Raw genomic sequence first — 22,519 nt, 5'->3', positions numbered from 1 at the left:
CCTTTTCAGGACTGGAAGGAAAATTGTGTACGCTGACTGGACGAGTTTTCACTGGGTCTATAAGTACAAGTATGGAATGTGGGTCTGATTCATCTCCTATCCCCGATCCCAAGACCAGTGCCTGCAGATCCTAAATACTCAATAAATGTCTTAAGTTAAATTTATGAATGATTTGGGACAGAAGATAAAGGAAAGGATGGTATCAAGGACCATCTGAGGTTGGATTGGAGATGGAAGGAGGTACAGAATTGAGGAGTGGGTGGAATTCAGTTTCCGACATGTTGAGCTCCAGGTACCTCCCGGAACCCAGGGCTGATGTCTAGTAGGTCATTCGGGAGAGGCACCAAGAAGCAGATGGGCGTGGAGATGTGTATTTGCAGTTTGCAGCTCTGAGGGCACAAAAAGTAGGTAGTAGAGCATTTTGGAGAACACCTACATTTAAGAGGGAGGAAGATAAGCCAGAACCAGAGGTTGAGTAGCTGTAGAATTGACTGGGGGAAAAGATTGTGGATCCAAGAAGACAAGGCAGATGAGTGTCTAAAAGATGATAGCCAGCAGTTTCTGAACAAGCAGCTTCCAGAGAGAATGGAGGGAGAAACAGAGAGCAAGAGTTTTAGGAGTGAGTACGGAGGAAGAGCTGACAGCTAGTGTAATGCACTGTGAGAAGCTTAGTGATGAGAGGAAAATCAGAGACGACAGAATCAAGGGAAGGTGGTTTGGTTTATTTGCTTTTTAGAATGAGGGTGACTTAGGCACAGTTTCTACCAGGGGGAATGGGTCAGAGGAAAAGGAGAGAATGAATATAAAAGAAAGATCCTGCTGAGCGGAGGTCATAGCATCTGCACAGTGCCGAAGGGTGCATTCAGAGAGGAAGGGGTGCCTGTTGTCTTCTGAAGCAAGAGGAAGAAAAGAGGAGAAAGAAGGAAAGAAAGGCTTTCTCCATCGCCCTCTCTGTCACTAACTGGCTTTGAGGAACATCGGGCCACCTTGTTGCCTCCCTGAGTATCAGTCTCCTCTTCTATGAAGTCAGTTGTTGGCCTAGGTGGGCACTAGAGGATGGTGAACTCTATGATTTTTTGCTCCAGACATTTTACTTGTGGCTCTCTCACCTCCCTTGCTGTCCTCAACTCATCAATTGCCAATAGTGGTGGTAATAGCAATAACAGCAGACACTATTTATTGCATGCCTCAAAGGTCATATTCAATTGGGATGGACCTTGAAAAGCTACATGGTAGAGAAATCATTTGAATGTATATATACATATATGCCATCCTTTAAGGTACAATCAAATGATTTCTCCACCATGTAGCTTTTCCACCATCATGTAGCTTTTTCTCCACCATGTTGCTTTTACATATATAAAATGTCTTAGTACATATTATCTAAAGTCTTATAGATAATGCAGCATAATGTTTATTCTATTTTTTTCTTTTGTTTCTTTCTTGAGTTCAATCTACACTCGTTTCATTTCTTGCTGGTTTTCTGTCTGTATCTGTACTTAGTTTTTGAATTTGTGATTCAAGATGTTTTTCATATTCCCAAATGCTTGTTTGAGGACTTATAATTCGGTTTGGAGAGTTGTGTTACACTTTTCTTCCACTTTGTCATTATTTGGGGGAGGAATTTTTATCAGTTGAACTGTTTGTATTCTTTTTATTTTTAGTTTAGTCATTTTGCTTAGACGAAGACTGATCTGCATGTCTGTGGACTGGGCCGGAGGGCTGGGGTGGTTGCAAGATTCCTAGTTCAAGAGCGCCCTCTCCTGTCAGTGTAGCAAAGTGTGATTTTTCTTTCTTTTTTAAAAAATTTTTATTTATGTATTATTATTATTATTTTATGGAAGAAGAATGATAGGCGGAGGGATTGGGTTTCCTTCCATTTTGGAGGGAGAGAGGGTCTGGCACGTTTCCAAATTTCCCCCTCAAATTCTTTCCCCCACTCTGCATGATTTCTGGAGGAATCTTCTACTTTCCTTTTGACCCTTTTCACCCGAAGCTTTATCTTTCCAGGACGGCCTTCTAGCACCGTGCACACACGGTTAAGTGCCTTCCCCGTAGTAAGTGTTCCGATCTACCAGTGGGTTTTTTCAGTATCTTCAAACTTAGTGCGGATCTTCTCTTTCTGGTGGTGGTTTTAAATCACTCTTAAGTCTACCACTAGCTCCTCTTTTCTATGCTCTGCACAGTTTTCCCCAAACTGACTATTTTCCTGAGAGGCTTGCATCAGGAGTGTGGGAGGCCACTTGTTGGGGTTTAGTGTTTCATTTTCTGTTTACAGTTAATTTGAAGTTTGGACATTCTGTTTTTTAGTTAGCTGAAGACATGAGTTTTATGTAGTTTTATTCAATATATTTTTTGTTTGTTTGTTTTTTGGGGGGGATATGTTGGGAGATTCAGAGTTATGCCACCACCGTTATCTTGGCTACCTGGAATTTCTCCATAATGTTTACTCTAAATTTGTCTAATTTTCCAACAAGATTGATAGGAGTCCATTGACTCAAATTATCTCATTCTGCTCTTTAAGCTCCTGTGTTAGTTAAGAATTAAATTGGGATGCTGGTTAGGGAGACCCAAAAAACAGTGGTTTAAACAAATCGGGGTTTTTTTCTTGCGTAACAAGAGGTAGGTGGTCGTGGGCGTTGGTTCAGCAGCACAGTGATGTCAGTGTTGATCTCTGTGACCATCTTAACCTTTCTCTCACGGTTGTCATAGTTATAAGAGCTGCTCCATCACCAACAGTCCGTCTAGAATCCAGTTAGAAGAAGAGAAGAATGCCAAGCACAAAAGGCATTTGTCAGGTGTCAGCTCCATTTTAAAGATCTTTTCTGAAAGCCCCATCCAATAACTTATTTTTTTAATTAATTTTTTTATTGATGTTTTAATAGTTTTTAACATTGTGAAATTTTGGGTTGTACATTTTTGTTTGTCCATCACCATATATATGTCTCCCTTCACCCCTTGTGCCCACCCCCCACCCCCACCCCCACCACCATAGCTCCTGGTAACCACAATACAGTTTTCTCTGTCCATGTGTTGGATTATATTCCACATATGAGTGAGATCATACAGTGTTTGGCTTTCTCCCTCTGGCTTATTTCACTTAATACCCTCCAGGCCCATCCATGTTGTTGCAAATGGGACGATTTTGTCTTTTTTTATGGCTGAGTAGTATTCCATTGTATATATATATACCACATCTTCTTGATCCAATCATCAGTCGAGGGACACTTAGGTTGCTTACACTTCGTGGCTATGGTGAATAATGCTGCAATGAACATAGGGGTGCATAAGCCTCTTTGGATTGTTGATTTCAGGTTAGTTGGATAGATTCCCAGTAGTGGGATGGCTGGATCATAGGGCATCTCTATTTTTAATTCTTTGAAGAATCTCCATACCGTTTTCCATAGAGGCTGCATCAGTTTGCATTCCCACCAGCTGTGTATGAGGGTTCCTGTTTCTCCACATCCTCTCCAAAATTTGTTGTTTTTTGTATTGGTGATTATAGCCATTCTAACGGGCGTGAGGTGATATCTTAGTGTTGTTTTGATTTGCATTTCCCTGATAATTAATGATGTTGAACATCTTTTCATGTGCCTATTCCCATCCAATAACTTTTGCTTACACCTGATTCTCCAGATCTGGGTTAATGAGAACCTTTAGCTGCAAGGGAGAATGGAAAATGTAGTTTCTGTTCTTTTGTGTGTGTGTGTTTTTTTTTTCCCCAAGCACATGATTGTCCACAACAAAATTGGGGAGCTATTCATAAGGCAAGTGGGGGGAGGGCAGCTAGCAATTCTCCTCTGCAGCTCCCAAATTCCAGAGTCAGAGAGTTACTGATCTCACACTGTTGACTCAGAGACAATTCCTAGACCCATGATTACTGACCATCTTTGGGAGAAGCCTATATCAGGATAGGTAAGAGAATGACAGAGGGACTGACCAACTATGGAAAAGGGCCAAAATAAAGCAAGACTAAACACTCTCCAAGGCTGATTGACCTTTACCTTGGGAGGGAGCCAAAAAGTCAATAAGCAATTCTTTAAAAAAAAAAAAAGGCACATTAACAAATGCCCCAGTTTGTAAACAAGGACACAATTCTCTTCTTTTCTCTTTTCTCCATTCTTTATATAAATGGAATTAGTTCTATAATGAAATAAGTTCTCTAAGAGGCAAAGCCTAGTGGCAGATCATCTGTTGTCAGCATGAAAAGATCTAATGGGTTCAATTCATTTCCAAAATGACGCTCAGCCATCTCATCTAACAGACACACACACACACACACACACACACGCACACTCATAGAGACTTCCGTTTATGACATCCTCGTAGACACATATCACCAGATAATCGTTAACTCAGATATATGTCCATTTGAATAACCTCATTTGCTAAAACATGTCGCACATGATTCTTTGGTCTTAAATGCAAGCTACTTCTCTAGCTACACCAATTCTTTAAGATTCATTTCAGAGACTAGGGAACCAGACACTGAAAAATCTCCATACCCAAAGACAAGCATCCAAGTTTATATATACGTCCATTTATTTACTCCAGCAGACAGAATCTTGGCATATATTGATTACATTTTGATCCACAGAAAACTCTCAGGAGATGTGAACTTCTTGTTCTACTACTAGCTAACTGTGCTGTTTGGAGCAATTCAGTTAGCCTTTCTGAATCATTCCTCATCTTTAGAAGAATGGGATTGGTATGAGTGTTTCCTCAAAGTTCTAAGATCCTATGATTTTGGAGATTCTTATATTCAATTAGCATTTGTTCAATGTCTGCTATGTGCTAGGTGCTATTCTATGCACTGTGGACACGGTATAGTCTAGTAATTACAATGGGGAAGGATTTCAAGTCAATTAAAGGAGAAGGTAAATAAAATACCTGGAATAAATTTAACCAAAAAGGTGAAAGACTTGCACGCTGAAAACTACAAAACATTGCTGAAAGAAATTTAAGACCCAAATGAGTGGAAAGAGATCCCATGTTCATGGATAGCAAGACTTAACATTAAGATGGCAATAGTACCCAAAATAATCTACAGATTCAACACAATCTCTATCAAAACCCCAACCACCCTCTTTGCAGAAATGGAAAAGCCAATCTTCAAATTCATATCGAATTGCAAGGGGCCCTGAAGAGCCAAAACAATCTTAAAAAGAAGAACAAAATCAGAGGACTCACATTTCCTGATTTCAAAACTTACTACAAAGCTACAGTAATCAAATCAATGTGGTACTGGCATAAAGATAGACATATGGACCAATGGAGAAAAACAGAGTTCAGAGCCAGCCCTGATGGCTTAGTGGTTAAAGTTAGGCACTCTCTGCTTTGGCAGCCCAGGTTTGGTTCCCAGGCATGGAACCACACCACTCGTCTGTCAGTAGCCATGCTGTGGCGGTGGCTCACATAGAAAAACTAGAAGAACTTACAACTAGAATATACAACTCTGTGCTGGGGCTTTGGGGAGAGATAAAAAAGAGAGAGAGAGGAAGATTGGCAACAGATGTTAGCTCAGAGCGAATCTTTCTGAGCAAAAAAAATAATGTAATTAAAAAAAAAATTGAGAGTTCAGAAATAAACCCATACATCTATGGCCAATTGATTTTTGACAAGGGTGCCAACTCCATTTAATAGGAAAAGAGCAGTCTCTTCAACAAATAGGGCTGGGACAACTGGATTTCCACATGCAAAAGAATGAAGTTGGACCCCTACCTCACATGATATACAAAAATCAACTCAAAATCGGTCAGTGACCTAAATGTAAGAGCTGAAACCATAAAACTCTTAGAAGAAAATATAGGGGTAAATATTCATGACCTGGGATTTGGCAGTGGATTCTGAGATATGACACTAAAATCATGGGCAACAAAAGAAAAAACAGATAAATTGGATTTCATCAAAATTAAAAACTTTTGTGCATCAAAGGATATTATCAAGTTAGTGTAAATGAGAGAATATAGTTGCAAATCATATATCTGATAAGGAATTAATATCCAGAATACATAAAGAACACCTATAACTCAACAACAAAAAAACAAACAACCCAATTAAAAAATGGGAAAACAACTTGAATAGACATTTCTCCAAAGAAGATATATAGATGGCCAATAAGCACATGAAAAGATGCTCAGCATTACTTATCATTAGGGAAATGCAAATCAAAATCACAATGAGACACCACTTCACATCCATTAGCCTGGCTATTATAAAATAAATAAATAAATAACAAATATTGGTGAGGATGTGGAGAAATTGGAACCTCATCTACTGTTGATGGTAATGTAAAATGGTGCAGCCCCTATGGAAACAGTTTGGTGGTTCTTTAAAAAGCTAAACATAAAATTACTATATGACTCAGCAATTCCACTCCTAGGTATACACCTAAAAGAATTAAAAACACGGACTTGAACAGATACTTGTATGCCAATGTTCATTGCAGCATTATTCATAATAGCTAAAAAGTAAAAACAACCCAAGTGTTGATCAACAAATGAATGGAGAAACAAAATGTGGTGTATACACATAATGGAATATTTTTCAACCATAAAAAGGAATGAAATTCTGATACATGCTCCAACATGGATGAACCTTGAAAACATTATGCTAAGTGAAATAAGCCAGACACAAAAAGGACAATTATTATATGACTCCACTTATATGAAATATCTAGAATAGGCAGATTTATAGAGACAGAAAGTAGATTAGAGGTTATCAGGGGTTGATAGAAGAGAGAATAGGGAGTTATTGCTTAATGGTTACAGAGTTTCTGTTTGGATGTTAAAAAATTTTGGGAACAGGTAGTGGTGATTGTTTGCCCAACATTGTGAATGTAATTAATGCCACTGAACTGTACACTTAAAATTGGTTAAAATGGGGGGGCTGGCCCGGTGGCATAGCAGTTAAGGTCACACGTTATGCTTTGGTCGCCCAGGGTTCACTGATTCAGATCCTGGGTGCGGACCTACTCACCACCCATCAAGCCATGCTGAGGCAGCATCCCATATAGAAGAGCTACACCTCTACAACTATGATACACAACTATGTGCTGGGGCTTAGGGGAGAAAAAAAGAGAAAAAACATCAGTTAAAATGGTAAATTTTATGTTACACATATTTTACCACAATAAAAATTTTTCCAAAAAACTGAGAGAGTAACACTGATAGGCAGGGAGATTTGGAGACAGGTGGTCATATTTTATAGGAAGTTATAGGCTATGCCTTGAGACGCACATACAGATGTATACAGATGCAGACTTACACATACATAAACACAACCCAGGTACCTAAACACAGATACCCAAATAAACACAAGAGTTACATACTACTTAGTATGTACATACCTACGTACATACAATCTGCACTTTATGTATAAAGATGGTTGATTTAAACCACCATCAAGATTCAACCATCCACTCAGTATGGGTGCACACATCTACACATTACGTCATGTAACAATATAGCCACACAGGTTAACAAAAGAACCCGTTAACCTAAAGAAAAGCGTGTTCTAGAGGTGAAGGGAAACAAATGCCTACATGCACACAGAGACATCCCACAGGTCACCACGATGCATGATATAACAGTGAAAGGGTTCAAGGGCATGTAAATGGGTTCACTGATTGGTAGGTGGGAGAATCAGGGCAGTGAGCAGACGTAAGTGTTGGAGGCTTGATGTCGTGTGGAAGGGAGGAGATTGGAGGATGGGTGAGATGCGTGAGAGGGGAGAGTGGGAAGATGAGTGGGTGTTAACATCACACAGAAAACACCACACAGCTTCGTCAGAGTGATTCAAAACAAAATAAGCTTGAGTTGCCAAATTTTACTCTTTTTTCTCACCTGTTACTATCTGATCTCTGGTTATCAGAGAACAAGCTGTAGACTGTTACCTTTATAATTGTGCTAGCCCCTCCCAGGGGTCCCAACACCTTCTAGGGTAGTTCTCCGGTGAGATTGGTGAGCTTCTTTCTGCCCAATACAGTGAACCCACCTCCATACACAGTCTGAGTTCAGCTGTGGAAAAGTGCCATGCCCGCTGGCAGCCAGCTAGGGCCGTGGTTGAGGAGGGAAGCCCCAGACTGACTGAGGTCTTTTTACTGACGGTCAGCTGAGGAAGTGAGGGGTGGGAACGGTGAGTCAGGAGGAAAAGGTCAGCATTGAGAGCTGGCGCTCAAAGGGAGTAGCCAATGATGAGGAGACAGATAAGATCTCCAAGAGGAGCCGCAACATTGAGGCGTGAGTGCAAGGCTTCCTCCAGAACACACCTTTTACGTTGGTCCTGGTGTCCTCTGTGGTGGTGAAAAGCGTACCTTAGCAAGAGAGTTGCTTATGGCACTACTTAGCTGGCTACCAGGGAAATCACGAGGAGGCAGAAGGTCTGCCACCAGTATCTTTCCCCGGCCTTTTCACCTCAACACTGGCACTTTATTTCCTACCCCTCAGGCACTAATTCCTTCCACCTCCTATTAAAATCCTAAATGATTATTAGAGTTAACATCTTTTCCTTCTCTGTTAGGAAAGAGAATTCTCAATTTATTACTAATCAATAAAATCAGAATGAATTACATACAATTATCATTTCCTCTTTTTCAACCTGCTTTGGAAAACCAAAAAACAGCCTAGGCTGGTATAAGGTGTTATAACTTAGCAAACAAGGTGACGTCTTGGTGTGTTCTGTTTTTTTCTGAGGTTCATAATAATTATCTGAAGAGCGTATACTGATTGAATAAAAGTTGGTCTTTTAATAGAGAACCAAGATTGGCTTTGATTTTTGATTGTAGGTGATAGCTTTTTAAAAGTGCGCTACTTTGAATTCGTTTTTAAATGAGTACAACTGCTATAATTTTAACAGGTATTAAATGAAATGTGGGGTGTGTGTTTGTGTGTGTATAGGTGACAGAGATGTATGATTTTGATGAGTGAAGTCTGCAGTTCATAAAATCACTATTCTTAACATAGCAATTAAAAATGTTTTTATCTTTCAGCTGCTATAAATACATTTTACAAGTTATTTGAACTATAAAGGATATTGATTCTTAGACAAAATTATTGTGTTCTGGCACTTCGCTTACTTTGAATTCGGTTGTAGTGGAAAAATTATTCTGTCTTTGGAGATAATTTAACTTTTGTAAGCATGCATGCATGGATAACTCCAAAATGAATAGTGAGCCTAAAAAGCCGAAACCTCTTCTGACAGCAGCTTGACTTATTCTGGAAGAAATTAAGCTAAGATAAATATCAGAAGTATGTGCCCTTTCTTAGGTATAACACCGACTCGAGACAAATATTCTTGACGGACTGTCAGAGAAAGGATTCTGAGTGTCTTTGCATGTGATTTGCATATAACTCACATGCCTACACAAAATATCACAAGCCAGCTGCCTCTGCAGGTTTCCTACTCAGAGGAAAGAAAGCAGGCCATTGTCAGAGTGAGGGAGGTGAGGAATGAGGAGCAGCAGCTATGCATGGACTCTACAATTTGCTTAAGCCCCGCACTGAGATAAGGCACTCGACACAAAGAACTTGGCTCCCCCACCCACTCCCACCCCAGCAGCTGGGACTCCTCCAGGTGCTCAGGCAAGGGAGCCATCTGGAAGACAGAGCCAGTGTGGGGAACCAGGTGGTAGTTTTTTGTTTGTTCTTTGAGATGTCTATGGATTAAAAGTCTGTGTTTCTGTTTTAAACGTTACGAGTTTTTGTTTTTTGCTTTAAAATAAAAAATAAATTTCTTTTTTAGAAAAATAACATTTGTTTATATAAAAAATTAAAAAACATAGATAAGCAAAAAAATTGTGTATGTATAAAATAGTTTACAAACCTGTATGTCTAGAATATTCCCATTTTGGTCTCTTAGACGTCTCTAGACATAGAGATTTGTAAACTGATATTTTTACATAATGTATAAGGAACATTGTTTGATATTGCTAAATAGATGTCTATGACGTCATTTATGGCCACATGATATTTTATTAGAAGTGGCATTATTAATTCACCTTCAATTGCTGGACAGTTATATCATGAAGGTGTTTCACCATTATTAGCAAAATTATGATAAATATACTTGTTCATGCATCTGTTTATATTACCTGTTTATTTCCCTAGGATAAAATTCTAGAAGTAGAATTGTTGACTATACTCTTTTTAAGGTTTTTGATTCATATAGACAAATTTCCCTTCAGTAAAGTTGTATCAGTTTACAGTCCAACCAGCTGAGTGTCATCATGTTCATTTCTGTACACTCTCAACAAAGCAGGATGTTAACATTCTTAAAAACTTTTTAAAGAATGTTTTAAAAGGAAATAAAATGGAGAAATTGCAGAGAAGCAACATGTAAGTATAAATGAAGGAAACAAGAACAAGGCAATAGAAATGATATTCTTTTCCCCAGATACATTCAACTCTAGTCAGATTCCTTCCTTTTCTTCTCCTCTTTTATTTATTTATTTATTTTGATCATGTGAGGGACATTGTGGTAGAGTCAGTCACCCAACCTATTTCTTTTCCTCCCATGCACACAGCTGAACTACATTTCCCAGGCTCCCTTGGGGTTAAGTGTGATGAGTTCTGGCCAACAGAATGTGGTGGAAACCATATATGCTGTTTCTAAGCCTGGCCTCTGATTCTCCCACTTTTCTCTTCCCTTGTCTGTCTATCTGATGCATGGAAACCTACAGAGGGTGGGGAGCTGGCCTGGTGACATAGTCGTTAAGTTCGCGTGCTCCACTTCAGCAGCCCAGTGTTCGCAGGTTCACGCAGGCAGGGTGTGGACCTACACACCACTCATCAAGCCATGCTGTGGCAGCATCCCACATACAAAATAGAGGAGGATGGGCACAGATGTTAGCTCAGGGCCAGTCTTCCTCAGCAAAAAGAGGAACATTGGCAACAGATGTTAGCTCAGGGCCAATCTTCCTCACAAAAATAAAAAAAGGAAAAGGAAAAAAGAAACCTACAGAGGACTCTGAAACCCTGGAAGACGGCAGAGTCGCAGGAAGGAGGAGCCCACATCCTTGAACCGCCTCCTGGGAGGCCACTGATCAAATACCCACACTGAACTGTTACATATGCAATTAATAAATTCTATAGTCTTAAACCACTGGGATTATAGAAAAAACTATAAAATTCAGATAAACAAAAGAAAAAATTACCCAGAATTCCAGAGACCAGAGATAACTAATTGTTACAGAAATTAGTCTACCCTGACAAATCTAGGCATGTTGCTGCTTTTAGTCAGTGCAAATTGGAATTAAAGTTAAAAAATTAGGGCTTGGTATTATTTTCTCTTTTAAAATCATCTTCCTCCTTCTTGAATAACTTGTGAGGAAAATAATAAGCTATTACGTATACAGTAATTATCTTATGTATAGAAAACTGTGTTTATGTGTAAGGTATGTTCTTCTCTGCATACATCTCACACTCAAATATTCATGCCAAAGGAGTAGAAAATTGACATAAGTAAATAACTTAATATCATTCATTTGATTTTGGATGATGTCAGCTTGTGTCAAAAATGCACAATTAGGTTTAGGGGAGAGATTGGTCTAACCAATCATTCCATCTGTTCCCCAAATTTCTCAGCTCCTTTGAAGTTAGGAATACCATGTGATTAGCTGTGGCCAATGAAATGTGAGCAGAAGCCACAGATGTTCTCTTGGGCAGAGGTAGTGAAAAGCCCATCTGAGATCTTCCTGTCTCTCCTTTGCTACTGCAGTGACCCAGGAGCTGGTGTAGCCACAAGATGGCAGAGCCTCCATCATCCTGGTCCTTGAGTAAGACTACCTCCCCATCTCTAACAGATATGAAGCATGAATAAGAATTAAACCTGGGGCCAGCCCCATGGTGTAGTGGTTAGGTTCGGCGGGTGCTCTGCTTTGGTGGCCCAGGGTTTGTGGGTGCAGATCCCAGGCACAGACCTACACCACTTGTCAGCCATGCTGTGGCAGTGACCCACATACAAAATAGAGGCAGATGTTAGCTCAGGGCTAATCTTCCTCAAGCAAAATAAGAGGAAGATTGGCAAGATGTTAGCTCAGGAACCTTCCTCACCAAAAAAAAAGAGTTAAACTTTCCTCACCAAAAAAAAAAAAAAAGAATTAAACCTTTCTCGTGTTAGGCCACTGGGATTTCAGATTATTTGGGTAACTGTAACATAAGCCTATCTTGTCCTGATTAATACAAGGCTCACACATTCTCTGGATTTTGTTCATGCTCCACATCAACAGCTCCAAACCTCGTGAAGTCTCAAAGCTGCCATTAATCATCCTCAGACTGGTTACGTGGGATTTGACTTCCTAGCTATTGAAGGAAAAGGTGAGGTAAAAAATCAGGATTTAGAATAGAGAGGTAAGAGCTCCCTTCTGTGAGTGCAGGAGTGTTCTTACTAAAGCAAATAAGAGACAAGTGTAGTTGTTTTGGATTTTTCCAGGCCCAAAGTAGCTTATGAAGTAAATTTATAGTATGCTTACATTGCTTACAGTATGTAAGCATGATAAGCATGTAAGAACCAATAATGGTGTATAGACACAAAAGGTAGTAATGACAAAGAATGAGTCGGGTCTCTTGCCCTACTAGGCAAGTGTATTGTATCACTTATTCTCCACCAGTCAATAATGAGAAGTGACGTATGGCAAGGAGTGGAGAAGTTAGTTTGCAGAGAGGGAATATGAAATGAAGCACAGACCCTTTGCTCCTTTAGTGTGTAATGGCTCTAAATGAATTCTCCTTAAATCCACAAATGATACTTTCCTATTGTATCTGAATATTTATAATGAGCATATATTATTTTTACAATTAGAAAAAAGCATTTCTACTTTGGGAAAAAGATCACTGTTGGTGAATGGAGAATTAGTAATTGTTTCCTCCATTGACACGTGTGTAATAGCTCCTGGCACAAACAGTGCTCATCAGCTTCCTTAACTTTCATTCAAGGGCGGAGTTCCTTGAGGGAGATGTGGTTGCAACTCTAGAAGCAAGCACAGTGGGGAGGCACATCATAGAGGCTCAGATAGGCGAGTTGCATATTGAATGACTCGACCTACCCTGTGCATATTGGTCCATCATCTCTCTCATTCTGGGCTCATTTGCTTTAGTTTCAAGTGATAGTCCAAGTAGCTCTGTGGGCTCTGGACTTGCCCATGAATTCACACTTGCAGGAGTCCAGAGATGCAATCCTGGAATCTCCAAAAACAGTGAGAACTGTGAATTTCTTGTTAAATGGATTCTCTTTGCATAGACTCCACTTCACCGGCATCATCATTCACCCAGGTAAAACCGGGTGAGTTTTGATATATCGCCAATTCCCTATCTTTTAACACTTTTGTATTGCCCATTACTGCATGTAGGTAAGTAAGTATACCAGAAATCATCTTGTTTTAGCTGTAGAAAAAAATTCTTCTTATCCTCTTACCCATTTTAGCTCCTTTTTCCTTGGCAAGTTATTTGCTGTCATGTCTTAGTCTAAGAACAGCTGAAGGTCATTTTCTAAATAACAACTGCAACCAATTTATCTCAATTTTCTCATTTCAAAAAGTTTTGACTACCAGGAATGTAAGATAGGGTTTCATTTGTGATAATTATCAAATTTCAAATAAGTGGTAAATGAAAATTGCCTGGTGTTGTGTAAGGAGGGGTAATTTAAACTCTTTGTGGGAAGCAATTGGTATTTTAAATAAGCCTGTCTGTAGACCTTGTTTGTCTAAAAACTGTTTTAAAGGGCTCCATGAAGCTCTATGCCTTTAAATTTATTTTACTATTATCGTCATTTTACTAGCTACAGAACTGCAGCCATCTATCTCTGGCTATCTCTTTCTGACACCCACGGATGTATCCACCCACACACTCACCCCCGCAAACCTACACTCTGACTCACATTCAGAATGATTGTCAAAAAATCCCCACTCCCTGTCTAACTAAAGTGTTCCTTTTAAACACATGCTACTTGTTTGATCTATTTCCATGCATCTGTGAATCAGCTGAGTCTTGTCTGATCAACACAGTAGACTAGAGCTTACATGTATGTTTTTTCCATAGGGATTTGGCAAACCTGATGCATATTCAACGATATTGAGATCATAAAAGCCTGGTAAGCTGTTTTTTACTCACAACACTTCTGACACCAAAGGTGTGGGTTTTTTCCTCACACCAACCAATTTTCCAACTCTCTGGACACCAACTGGGTGTCCTACAATTCAATTCTGACACTAACTACCAGGGTTAGCATAGACCCCACAGGCTAAGAGCTCATTACCACTTCAGATGCCAATCACAAGTCCAAGGCCACCCCTACTTCTAACCAAAAGGCTGATAAATAAATGACAAACAACAGGATATGTTGGAGTATATGAGGAAGCCATTTGGTGTAAAACTAATTCGGCCTGCACTTTTTTTTCCAAAAGGGCCCAACGTAGCCGTTGAGCATGCATTGCATATCTGCTTTAAGTATTTACTGTGTCCCAAAGACAAGAACAATGTCCTTAAAGATAAGGATATAACTTCCCCCACATTGGCATTTCCTTAAGGATAAGCATCTTTCCCTAAACCAAGGATTGATTGCTGACCTGCTGCACTCACCTTGTGACCACCCATCTTGAGACCACAGACCAGCTGTGTTCACCAAATTGCTGTGCCAGCAAAGCAATCTCATGACTATTGTAAAAGGTACATTCCAATCTTATGTGATACATGCTCCTTGATGGTATATAACCACTCTGTACACCCCCACTTTTTTGGAGTGCTCCATTCCTTTGTGGAAGGACTCTCCTGGGCTGTATGGTCCTCAGAATTGGCTCATAATAAACTCACCCCAATTTTGATTTATAGATAGGTTATGGGTTATTTGCATTAACAAACCTATAAATTGGGCGTTCCCATGACCCCCTTTTCAGGTTCCATAATTTGTTAGAATGGCTCACAGACCTCAGAAACAGTTTACTTGCTATCACCAGTTTATTACAAAGGATACAATTCAGGAAGAGCCAAATGGAAGAGATGCATTGGGCAAGATATAGGGTAGGGTGAAAGGGCGCAGAGCTTCCATGCTCTCTCCAGGCATATCACCCTCCCAACACTTTGATCTGTTCACCAACCAGGAAGCTCCTGAACTTCATTGTTTAGGGGTTTTTATGGAGGTTCCATTACATAGAGGTGATTGATCAAATCATTAATTATAGGCGATTAACTCAATCTCCAGTGGGGTGGGGCTTAAAGTTGTAACTCTCTAATCACAAGGTTGGTTGCTCTGGCAACCAGCCTTCATCCTGATGCTATCTAGGGGTCCACTAAGAGTCATCTCATTAACATATACAACTCAGGTATGGTTGAAAGGGGCATATTATGAATAACAAAAGATGTTCCTATCACCCCTACCAGGAAATTTTAAGCGTTTTAGAAGATCTGTGTCAGCAACCAGAGACAAAGACCAAATATATACTTATCACACCTAGGAACATTTACTATAAATGACTCTTTGGTTATCCAAATGCTAGCAGTTGTTTCTAATTTAAAATGTAATTTTAGAACTGGCAACATGTCCAAGGCTATCATTCTAATTAGCCTGAAGAATGCGACTAACTCCAATTCAATATCGCATGCATCTGCCTGGACCACCATTGAGCAATTTCATGAGGGAAGGAAGAAATGATGCAACTCATTTTATTAAATGACACCAGAGCAACATTTCATTTCTCTTTTCACCAGTGGCATCTATATCTGAAACATAGGTGGGATCCAGATAGAAAGGATAAGACTGAAGCCTCCAAATAAATGCACTGAAGGTTTTGTTTTGTTTTGTTTTTTTGGTAACATTGCTTGTAGGAGTGACCCTTGAGCATTCACTCTATGCCTATTTAATTTTATTTTACATAGACTATTAACAAGTTTATTTATGTGACTTACCAACCAGTCAGCTGCTTAGGAGCATCAAGTTAAAACAACAAATTCAAAAGAGAGGCTGCTAAAGATAGGCAGAATTCTGTCAGTGTGAAATGACAGCTGACAATCTCATAGCAAAGCAGGCAGCAGAAAATTTGTGATAGGTAAATGAAAAGTCTGAGGACATTCAGTGTAGGAATAAGCCATTCAGTACACTCCAGGACTGCTTGAGAATATCGTTGCTTTGTGGCACAGGGAATTGAGTTTCATAATGATGATAATGAATCATTCAAAGAAAGCTCAATTTGGTTCTGTTTGAGAGGTCAGTGGTATGTAACCCATTTGTTTATAGAGAAATAGTTTTAAGTAAATTTTTAAAAGTAACACGTATTAGTTATTTAAAAATTCATTTTTTTATAGAAGAGCATAAAGAGACAACTTAAAAATTCCACTTACCCGCCCCTCCGCCTTCAGTCACACTCCACAGAGGTCCTTTTATTGTCTATGGTTAATTTTTTCATTTAACATTTTGGTACGTAATAGAGGAAACTCCAGAAATCTAGGAAATTCATTTATTTGAAGAACTCGTTTTCTCATGATCTTGGCTAAAGAAAGCAGGGCTATATCTATAACCATGGTGCCCATACACTCATCTGGTCAGGATGTTTTTACTACAGAAATAAATAACACCAGCCTCAAATATGGAGATCAAAGATGATATTATCTCTCCTTGATACTAGCCTCTGAACTACATCTCATTATAGCCACTCTCCTAAGTACTTCCCATTGGTTTCTTGGACAAAAGACAAAATTCTAAAAGAGTGTTGCTGCTTTGTTCAATAATGAGTTGATGCCTGGGTGGCTCCAATGTCCTTTTTAAAACATGCAAACAAACCTAAGAACCCTGTAGCGGGTCACAGAAAAAGGGCAGGCAGCTTGGTTTAGCAGGAGGGCTGGCATCTTGGCCTGATCACCTCCTAACCCCCTGGTTCCTTTTCAAATTGAGATCAGATGGAAAAACACCAACCTTCCACCACTACCGTCACCTCACCTTCAGAAGCAGCTTCTTACAGGAGCTGATTTCCCATAGGCCCCAAATCAGTCTGAGTCATGGGCTCTAGGGTCTCAAATGAGGCCCTGATAAGTCTAAGCAGGAATCTGATGTGTGCCAAAAATATCTGTCAGGGGGGCTGGCCCGGTGCCCTAGTGGTTAAGTTCACATGTGTGCTTGCTCCTGCGGCCCGGGGTTCACAGGTTCAGATCCCTGGCATGGAACTACGCACCGCTCATCAAGCCATCCTGTGGCGGCATCTCATATACAAAATAGAGGAAGATGGGCACAGATGTTAGCTCAGGGCTAATCTTCCTCAGTAAAAAGAGGAAGATTGGCAATGGATGTTAGCTCAGGGCTGATCTTCCTCACCAAAAAAAAAAAAAAAAAAGAAAATCTGTCAGAATGAAACAACTGTTTTTCATTTGCTTGAGGGATAAAGAAGGATGTTTAAAACAATAGGCAACATTGAGGTACAGAATTTAAATATATGCTTATCCCGTTGAGGTAAAAGTTTGCTCAGCAAGAAGCAAATTTCCATTTTTATCTACTCTTTTCTTGTAACCTCTATTTGTGTAGATTTCAATTGAAACATATCTATAGGAAACTTAGAATTTTCACAAGTAGCGCATGAATTTTTGATGCATTCAAAATACAGATTGGGCTGAGGTTACCAAAATCGAGTCACATTTCAAAATAAGAAGGACTGTGAGTCAGAATAATCCTATCAATTATAGCAACCCCATTTCTGAAAGGCTTAGAGCCTGGGTCAGCCTCCACGGTAGCAAAGCAATGTTTTATCAAAATGGTGTAATTTGGAATGGGTGGCAATACATTAACCCCTCCTCCCAAGAGTTCCACAATGTTTTTTTAACACGTTTATAAACATTTGCTTTTGTGCCATTTTAGGGGGAGCTTTCCATACAAACATTTGGCTTCCAATGAGTCATCCCAGTCTGGTTCACACCCAAAAGTTTCCTGCTTGGCTATCAGTGAATATTGGGCTCAATAACCACCTTATTTCTCTAACTGGCTTGAAAGAAGATAGAAAAGGTGGCAGAGGGAGAAAGACATATTCAGACAAATATAAGAACACCCTTATTTCCTTACAAGAGTTTGACAAATACACACCAATACCCTAACTACCATTTAAGCTTAGCTTAATGCCAGGATTATACTGGATTTGTATTTGGCCTTTTAAAAAACATCTGGAGTATTACCTGATGTTGTTATATTTTTCTAGTCATCATGTGTATTTACTAGCTAAATAGTAGGACATCCCAGAATTCAAATTCCTGATAAGAAATTTTACTTTTACTGTTGTAATTACAGTCACGGGATCCCAAAACTATCCATTAAAAGCAACTGGAATAATAAATCACCCTTCTGCCATATTGAAATTGAAGAGAATGAGGGTCCTTAGCTAAGATTTTAAGTCTTTCCTGAGCTAGAATCTCAAAACTTTTCTTTATGCAAATAAGGAAGCAACAGTTATGAAGTATACGAGCTAGCAATTAATCCCTCTGTACTTCTATTTCCAAAGGGCAAAATTTGGAAGTTGAAGTGGGACAGTACGTATCTTGAGGGGAAGATGTCAATATGAAAAAAAAGAAGGTAAAATTGTTGTGCATAATAATGTGAACTACAGACTTAAAAAAAAAATACCTACCTTGCAAATTATATGGTAGGTAGAATATACTATTTATTCCTCTTTAATGGATTAGAGGAAGAATTGCAAACTCAGGGTCCTTATACGTTGAACTGCACTCTATGCACCCCGTCATACTCTGTTGCATATTACATATTAAATGCCTAGAAATGATTTTTGTTCTCTCTTACCTCCCAAAAACACTATTCCCATTTTTCTTGAAATGTATACTGCTCTCTGTCTACATTTCATTCTTTCCAATTTTATATGGACTTGCATATAAAAACTGTACCACTTGCTTCTTAACTTTACTTTAAGAAAAATGGTCCTATTTATACATTGATGAGTGGCAATTGTCACTTAGCCTTAGTGTGAAAGAGACAATAAGGAGTGGTGAGGACTGTAATAAAGTAGAAGAGCACATGCCTCATCTGAAATGAGCATTCACTTCTAAGCACCAGTAAAAATGGCAATAGCCAGATCTTTCAATTTTTCAAGAGAAAGCCTGAAAGAATTTAAATATTTTATGACTAATTCAATGCTTTAAAAACACGCAATTCCATTCTCAGAGACCAAAAACACCAATAATTACCACTGGAAAATGTCGGAGATTAAATATATGCACTTCCACCCACATTTGGGGAGGAGAGAGATGAAGAAGGTGCTGAGAACCTTGGAGTGGTGTCCCCATGGTCTGCCTTCCACCTCTCAGCCCACCAACAACAGACACTGTTCCATGGACACTTGAGGTACCAGTGGTCACTCTGATCCTCTTGTGGAAACCTTTCCCTAATTTGCTCCAGAGTGAATGCTTCACACTTGAATTCATACTTGCTGGGAGAGATGGAAAAATCTTAGGGGCAATTATAACAATAACAATAATGAACTTATGTTGAGACTCAGTCAATATTTATTCTTTCACACAACAAATATTTGCTGAATGCCTGCTTTGTGCTAGAACTATAATGTTTCTGTGATGTGTTAGGCACTTTTTAGGCAATGGAAATAAATCAGTTTAAAAAAAGACAAAAATACCTACTCTTGTAGAAATTATATTCATTGGGAGACAGATAATAAATAAAATGAATAAGTATAATATATGTTAAGTTAGATAGTGATAAACGCTACAGAGAAAACTAAAGTAGGTCATTTCTCTGGTTCCCCAATGTGAAATGGATATACTTGGCAACTGGCAGAACCTCCACATTGATTCCTTGTACTGTGGGATAAAAGCTATATTAGTGGGGGAGACCAAGTGGAATATGTGAAACTGATTTGCTCCCTCACCAAGATAGTGAATTAAAAAAAAAATATATATATATATACATACATATATATATACACACACACATATAATCTCACATCTTGAGGGAAATGACAGAGATTAGTGTTACTCTTTAAGACCTAAATAATGCAGGGCGGTAGTCCTCAATTATCCCCATTTAATTCACTAGTCTAGCCCTTACAAAAGTGTCTTATGCTGGGGAATAAGAAACTCAACCAAACAGTTGCCCTTCTTGCAGTTGCTATGCCAGACGTAATATCTCTGCTGGAACAGATTCATATAGCCTCAGGTACCTTGCGTTGATTAGCAAATGCATTCATTTCCATTCCTATTAAGGAAAGGAAACAGACACACGTGAATGACACAAACATTTACAATCTTGACCAGAGTTAATTCTTTTGCCCTCTGTCGTAATATAACCCAAAGGAACCTGGACTGCCTGGACATTCTGCATATCATCACAATGATTCACTATATTAATGATATCATGTGTGGTGGTTTTCAAGTATGCCCACAAATTCTTTGATATTTCTTCCTTCAAGAGGTAGAGCTTAATTCCTATCTCCTTGAGTGTGGGCTGGACTTAGTGACTTGCTTCTAACAAGTAGAATATTGCCAAAGTGATGATGTATGACTTCTAAGACATTACAGCTTCATTCCTCACTCTCTCTTGGATCACTTGCTATGAGGGAATACGGGTACCATGTGATAAGGACACTGAAGCAACCCTACAGAGAGATTCATGTGGAAAGGAACTGAGGCCTCCTGCCAAAAGCCATTAAAATGAGCCATCTTGGAAGCAGATGCTCTAGCCTCAATCAAGCCTTGAGATGACTGCAACCCTGGACAGCATCTTGCCTATAGCCTCATGGGAGACCTTGAGCCAGAATCACCCAGCTAAGCCACTCATGAATTCCTGACCTACAGAAACTGTGAGATAATAAACATTTACTGTTTTAAGCTGCTGTGTTTGGGGATAATTTGTAACAGAACAACAGATAACTATTACATCAGGTTAATCAGAACAGACGATTAAGAAGTGGCAAGAATGTTGGAGGCCTTGGTAAGACACATATGCTCTAGAAGGTAAAAGATAAATTCTAAGAAGATTCAGAGGTTCTCCACATCAGTGTCTAGTGGTCTGGGACACGCCAGGCATCCTACTATTAAGAAGCAACATAACCCTAGTGGGCTTTTTGGGTTCTGGAGTCAGCATATTCAACACTTGCAAAAATACTGCACTGAACCATTTGTTGAATGACATGGAAGGATGCCAGTTTTGAGTGTGGTTCAGAGCAGGAAAAAGCTCTGAAGAAGTCTCAGGCTATGGCACAAGCAGCCCTGCTACTTAGGCCATACTGCCTGGCAGACATATGCCAGGTATCTGTAGGTATCTGTGGTAGGAAAAGGCATTTTGTGAAGTTTACAGCAAGCCCTAGTAAGAGAATCACCATGTAGACTATAAAGTTCTGGTACAATGCTATGCCATCTGTAGCAGAGACCATTCAAAAAGTAGTTCCTAGTGTTCTACTGGGCCCTGGTAGAGACAGATCACCTGATCTTGGGACATCCAGTGACCATGCAGCCAGAACTGTTCACCATAAGATATGTTCTGTCAGATCCACTAAGTCGTAAGGTTATGTGAGCCAAGCAGAAGTCCAGAGTAAGATGGAAGTGATACATCTAGGATTGAGCCTGAGCAGGGCCAGGGGACAAGTAAGCTGCATGAGTAGGTAGCTCAGACTCCTGTGTCATCCATCACTATGGCACCGTTGCCTCTCCCTCAGCTTACACTTATGGTTGTTTTGGAGGAAGGGGAGCGGGGACAGTGAGGTTCCCTTATGATCAGTTCATGGAAAAGAAAAAAATCTGTGATTAGTACACAAATGGGTGAGCTCGGTGTGTGTTGAAGCCAGAAATGGACCACTACACTATAGCCCCATTCAAAGATGACCCTAGAAGACAACAGTGAAGGGAAACTCTCCCAAGGCGAAGAGCTTTGGTGGTACACCTGGTCATCTACTTTGTGTGGAAAGAATAGTAGCCTGAAATAAAGATATATAGGACTCATGTCAGTGATGAATAGTGTGCCTGCTTCATTAGGGCTTTGGAAGGAGAAAGACTGGAAAATTGGGAAAAAGCAGGTTTAGGGAAGAGGCACGTGGATGGACCTATGGGAGTCCATTCCTCCAACTGCTGGAAATATTGCAGGACTCCCTTCCAGAATGTATAAAAAACCCTTCACATCTCAATTATAAGGAAAGAAACAACCCAACTTTAAAATGGGTAAAAGATTTGCACAGACGCTTTATCAAAAAAGATATACAGGTGACAAATAACCACATGAAAAGATTTTCAACATCATTAGTCATTAGGGAAACACAAATTAAAACTAAAATGAAACACTATTTCACAGTTGTAAGGATAGCTGAAATGAAAAAGACTGAGCACGCTGTACACCTAAAACTAGTACAATGTTATATATCAATGATATCTCAATTTTAAAAAATTTAAAAATAAAGACTGAGCACATCAAGTGTTGGTGAAGGTGCGGAGGAACTGGAACTCTCATACACTTCTGTTGAGAATGTAAAATACTTGGGAAACAATTTGGCAGTTTCTTTAAAAGTTAAACATACACTTACTATATATGATCCAGCCAT

This window comes from Ceratotherium simum, chromosome 9 (genome assembly GCF_057802395.1).
Source record: "Ceratotherium simum simum isolate JZ-2026a chromosome 9, ASM5780239v1, whole genome shotgun sequence".
NCBI lineage: Eukaryota > Metazoa > Chordata > Mammalia > Perissodactyla > Rhinocerotidae > Ceratotherium > Ceratotherium simum.
The sequence above is the reverse complement of the archived record's forward strand: the minus strand, read 5'-3'. Positions refer to the sequence as shown.